Below are 6,465 nucleotides of genomic sequence, written 5' to 3' on the forward strand. Positions count from 1 at the left end.
TGCTACGACTACACTAACCGAACGTTACTAATGACAGGGAGATTCCACGCTTCTCTGTTTGTTGTCGGATTCCGGTTATTACAGATAACCGGAAAATGCATTTCGAGACTAATTATTTCAAGTAAGTACCACGTTTGCTACCGTTTTACTAACGACGTTATAGTCCAGATAAACACTTAATCCTATTGTTGTGATATGGCAAAATCCAACACAACACGACTTTTATTGTTGACCTGATACGGTAATTACTAAGGGCTACTGTAATAATCATTACATCTTACTATTGATACAGAATAATAAAGAAGTTTTGATAGTGCCTTTGCACATCTGCTTTGGTCACATTCAATAAGTTCTCATATGTTTGGGTCATACTTTAAACCAGTTGGGTAAAAACTAATTTTTGTTTAAATCAGTTTCATTCTCTCTCTCTCTCTCTCTCTCTCGTAGGAAAGAATTAAATTGACATTTTGATTATCATCACTCACTGTATTTGTTTTGCTTGCATACTACAAGATTTTAATTTCTGTACTATTTATGACAGGAAGATTAACATAAATTTTTCAATATTTTATCATTTATATTTGTTACATTAACGAAGTTCCAAATCAACAAGTATTACTATAAACAAGTAACTAAGCTATATTTCTGATTTTTAAAATCAGAAATAGTACATGTTATGAAATATTCACGAAATAAATGCCGTAGTCGGTGTTTTCGTTTCCGCTTGGAAAAAATTGAACATAAGGGAGAAAATAATGTTAATGCCAGCATTAAGAAGAGTTATCCGTCGGTTTGCTCTGTAAAACCTTTATTCTCTGTTAGTCTGATTTAATTTACAATAATTTATTGAAAATACAATGTTTCAAGCCGATATTTTATTACTATTTATTTATCAAGACATGGGAGAGATACAAAAAGTGATCTCAGCATCTGTCTTGAAATAACGATTATACTGCTTTCATTCCAGAGTAAGAAGCAAATGGACGATACGTTAGCGATGGTTAAACCAAGCGAGCGCAGACTAATGCATAGTGCTGTTGTTTCGCAGTCGGGATGCCTCGGGTTAGAGAATCCGGTAGCCAGGCATCCTGACTTGAGGTTTTTCGTCAGGTGCACCACATGGATACCGGAATGATGCAGCTAAATATAGGTCCTGGTCGATTTCCACCCTCCTTTCTTATTGTTGTTGTTCTTATTGGTTTTAATTGTTAATTTGCCTCGCAGAGTATATCTGGTAACTTGCTGTTCCAAGCACAGATCTTCATTATCATTAGGCTAATCCTAAAATAATATGTCCAATCTCGCTTTAAATTATTTCATGCAATCTCGATGATGAAAAGGGTATTACAGATAGCATTATGTTCAATTGGTGGACTGTCAAGGTAAATCGTACTATCTAAAATGTCTTGCTTAACGAAGCAAATACTTAGCTTTTGTCATGTAATAGGCCAATTAAATTGGATCAGTTTCATAAAAAATATAGTTGATTTCAGTTTAATGTCCTTGACTAACTTTTACTTAATACCTAGGTATATTAATCCATAAGCTTCCATTAATATAAATAAATTGAACTTATACATTTCTTAAGACAGGCAGTCAAAGACATTTGAGTGAATATACTAAACTATATATTTTAGATCTATTGAATTATTTTGATAATTGTTTTTACGGACACGCTCAACTGTTCTCAACGATGGTAATGTATATAATTTTGGACATTCAATAAAGAACACGTTTCACGCAAAATCATATAATAAATTTTAAGTACGAATGGGAGTACGTATCTTTGATAATTCATGTAACGAATCATATGTAAGTGTTTGGGACGATATTTTTTTATTGCATGAGAAAAATATTCGTTCCATCCTTGGGTATATTAACATCGAAAATTTATCTATATGACGTGTTTATACAGAGATGCTATTTATGCTCCCTTGCCAGTTAACTTAATTCCTTTTCTATTACAAATTATACAACAAGGCAAAAATTTACATATACAAATACAAAGAGGTTGAAAGCTACAAAACAAGAAACTTTATATCTTTAAGAGAACATTTCTATTACATGCCAACTTAAAATGTGTGTAACATTCAGCAATAACAGTTTCAATTTAGTTTACAGTTTTGTTTGTTTGTTTGTTCGTACAAAGCATTTAATTGATATGGAATCCAATATGAACCAGGTATTTCTCACAACAATAATAGTGTATTTACGTGTCATACATCTAGAATGTGTATTACTCATCATATAGTTCGTTGATCTATCTTCATACAAAGCTTTTCGACTTATTTTCGCTAATCAAACCTTCATTAATGCAAACAGAAAATACGGTTTGCTGCAAAGATCTTGAACAAAATATTGAGAGATCTTGGTAACTTTTACAAATGAAAAAAATAAGATAACAGAAATTAAGTATAGGAAACTGGCACCTGGAGACTGGGCAGGTCACACAAGGTAAAGCTGTCACTTTAAGTGTTTGTGTGTGTGTGTGTGTCTAAATAATATATATATATTGGCGATACAGAGAAGAACATATTGAAAAAAGGTTACAGGCAGGACAGGCCCTAGGCAATTTACCGCCCCATGCAATAATAATATTTGCCACGATTTTAAGTACGATGCCATCATAATTTTAGTAGCAGTAATGAAGATATAGAATTTATTAAGGACATATATAATATGTTTGTCAGGAATTAAGTTTGAACTACAAATATTTATTTTACATCAAACTATTTTCACATTTCAATTTTGTGTATTTTATACAATTTTTGCCATTCCATGCAAATGCAAGTGTCGCACGTACAGCACAGTCGGTTCTGGTTGCAGACTGAGAGTGGAAGCTTTATTCAATTATTTCATCAAAAGCAAAAAAGAAAAAGCGAGAGGGAGGAGAGAGAAAAATTAAATTGAGAGACACCAGCTGAATATGGATAAATGCGTTAAAATAAAACAAGATGCACAGGAATAACTTTGTTACAGCAGAGCAAAGTGTTCCTGGGGCGACTCAGCGCGGATCTAACCAAGTCGAGCCCTCTCAGTGAAACATTCAATGTGCAAAAGTGAACTGTATTGTTGATATATTTTAAGTACAAAAGCTCACTAAACGAGGACAAATTTAACGGTTGTATGCAATGACATAATTAACTGATGGAGAAACTCAAACAATAGTCAATATCTGGAAAAAACAGTTTTTACTTCATAGTACTTCGTAAGTAATAGGAAGCTATGAGTAAACATTATATTCTTAGATTTTCGTATATAATCAAATAGATGGGAATTCGATACACGAGGATATTTCCAGTAATTACTGAAACCACTTTCACAGTTACAGTTGTCTCTGCTTATATCAGGAAATTTCCAACAAAAATCCCTCACTCTCGTCTAATACAAACTGTTTCGAATTTTAGATATTGATTTTGTATTATAAATGTTCTTGTGCGCCTATGATTTACTCATTTTTTTAATATTACTTGAAATTTTTATTAGTTATGTTTAAGAAAGAAAGAAGCTTCAAAAGTTCTCTGAAATTTTAAATTATTTCAGTATAATAATGGTTATAAAGGTTATAAAGGGAAGCCTACTTCATTGGAAGACTATTCAATATTATTTAATACAAGTTTGTAAGGTGTATTATGGTAGTTCTCAATACTGGAATGAAATCTTCAGCAAGCCTTCATTAAATAATAATCTACAATAAAACCCACTTATTACTACTATAAAGAAAAAGCAAGTAGAATATTCTTCGTAATCGAACCTACATTATCTCTTATCTTTCACAAGGCGAAACTTCATTTTTAATGTTTACAAGTATTGTATTTTCCCAAATCATGTACTCCATAATCCAGAAACAGAAAAACCATTGTCATTTTGTATAATCACCCACGAAATATCCGCTAAGTTATCACGAAGCGATCAAGAAACTGCAAGTTTGGTCAAAAGATCACAAAATGGATTTAGTACTTTTCAATATCTTTATGTGTCTTACGGACTTATTTCAGTTTAATCCGTTTTCCTCCTGTGAAACCACTGTGCTGTCCCACTGCACAAAATTATTTAATACAATTAGAACTACTTTTATATATAAAAAAATTCCTTTATTTTATCATTATTCCCTCGGTAGGTTGAGTAAGTATGGAGATACAGAAATATTTTGCTTCAAAAACTCCACGTTCGAACTTGCTGTTTTGTGGCGCAGCCCCTTGTGGTTTACTTGGGCTTCTAGAAAAACGACCGAAGCATTAACATTCTTGTTCGAAACAGGTAAATCTACGAGGGCTTGTCTCGGAGTGACCTACAGAACGTTACAACGTGCCATCTTACGTATACACATTTGTGATTATTGTTTGGATCAGTTTCAAAAGTTGTAGTTATAGGTAAATGTTAATGACAGTTGCTGTGATAGCAGACGGGGACGTAGCTAACGGGGGGGGGGGGGGGGGCACCGAACTCCCCAAATCTCGGCTTGGCCTCCTAAAATATTTATTTAAAATTGTTACAAATTGTTTTTATCCAACAATAAATGAAAAAGTTATCTACAGTAAGTTTAAATTATTCATACTTCTAAGAAAAGGTTATTTTTTAAAATTCATTTACAGGCTATTCCTTAAACGTTAAGTGAACAGTAATAAGAGTATAAGATCAGTAACTTTGGGGGCCGGGCGTAATCTTCGTTAATATTGCGAGGTTCTTCCAGCCTTATAGTCGGCTTGAGGTACTAAGGGCTAAAAATTTATGCGAATGCACTTTTTGTAACCGATTAAGACAAAACTGGAAGGTCGATTTGACTCACAGGCTACGAGGGTGACCCCCTACCCGATTGCTGGGTTTTGCAACATAGTACTTTATGTTTTATTGAATTGAATATAATTTATATTGAAGATATTGAATATAATTTTACTTTCTTATTTTTATTATGTTCAATAACGACTCTGGTAAAACAGAGAATAGAATATGTCAACTATTTAGATCCTTATCTGTGCTGACATCATGGCTGAGCGGGAAAAAGTCCGCAAATTATCGGGAGTATATATATATATATATATATATATATGTGTGTGTGTGTGTGTGTGTGTGTTATTCCATTTGCAAATATGCCCCCCCCCCCTCCAAAAAAAAAAAAACTCAGAACTCTGGCTACGTCCCTGATGGCAGATATATGTTGGAAAGCAGCATACCGAGAGGAATTAATATTTGGTGATTCACACCCGTATGAAAAATATTTTGAGAAACTTTACTTCGCCAATTTTAAGTTTTTCCAAATGGACCTCATTTCACATGTAATGAAAGCCTACAAGACGACTAGCAAACAGGATGACCAGATTTTGTTAACACTACAGAAATGCTCGAGAAGCATATACCACGGTCCTGCAAGATCGTTGATTAAACGAATGAAATTGCCAAGGCTCTAAAAATTTCAGAAAAAATCGATTTTACATCTCGATGGAGAAACTACACATGAAGAAGCTGTCTGCAAAGCAGGCGCCGTGACAACTGAGCAGTTTTGTTCATGCAACTCATTTAGGAAAATTCAACTGATTTTACATGTTGACCAGTGATCACCAATGAAACATGGATGCACTTGTAACACAACAATTGAAAAAATAAATAAATAAAATTTTCCATCTCTATAGACGGTCCAGTTGGCAGGAAATCTAATGGTATCAGTGTATATAAAATGATACACGTATCCTCTTCATTGACTACCTTTCGAGCTGATACGACTAATTACACTCAGGTATTATGCTACGTTTTTGAACCAACTAAACAAAAATTATTGGAAGAAAAAATGTTAAATTAAAAAGTCGATCTAAAGGAGATGAATGAAAGTATATTATGGAAGAATTGATGGGATGATAATGTGAAAAAAAAAAAAAAAAAAAACGGACACAATTGTCCACAATCTCACAACCTGGAATCGAACTAAGGATCTTCCATGTATCCCCATGTCACTGCACTAGCGAAAATCAAAGAATTGTCACATCCATCCTCGTTTAATTTGCCAATAGATTGTACGTTTTAAGAAAACTGGAAATATTTCTTAGTGGATACGATTTTCAATAGATTAAGGCTTCAAGCGTCAGTTAATAAATACTTTACACACCTGGAAAAGTCTGGTATCTTCTGTGATGGCGTAAAGACTTTAGTCCATTACTGGATCAAGCCCATTAGTATAAAATTTTTTTTTAAAAAATCGAGAAATAACGATTACATGAGACATAAGCATGTTTTGTAATTCACTCGGAAAAGATTTTCAATATGATCCTCATACCAATAATTAACTTAAAATAATACTGTTAACTGCAACCAGCATGATCTATGAGTCCATTTATTATTATTATAAAGAAAAAGAAAAATGACATCAAACAGATATTCTTCTGTGTTATTTCTTCCCTTCTCATAAGATGAAACTATATCTTTAATATTACGAATTCTGTATTTCCTATTCCATGTACTTCTTAACTAAGA

Source organism: Thermobia domestica, chromosome 1 (assembly GCF_964235325.1).
Source record: "Thermobia domestica chromosome 1, izTheDome1.hap1.1, whole genome shotgun sequence".
Lineage (NCBI taxonomy): Eukaryota > Metazoa > Arthropoda > Insecta > Zygentoma > Lepismatidae > Thermobia > Thermobia domestica.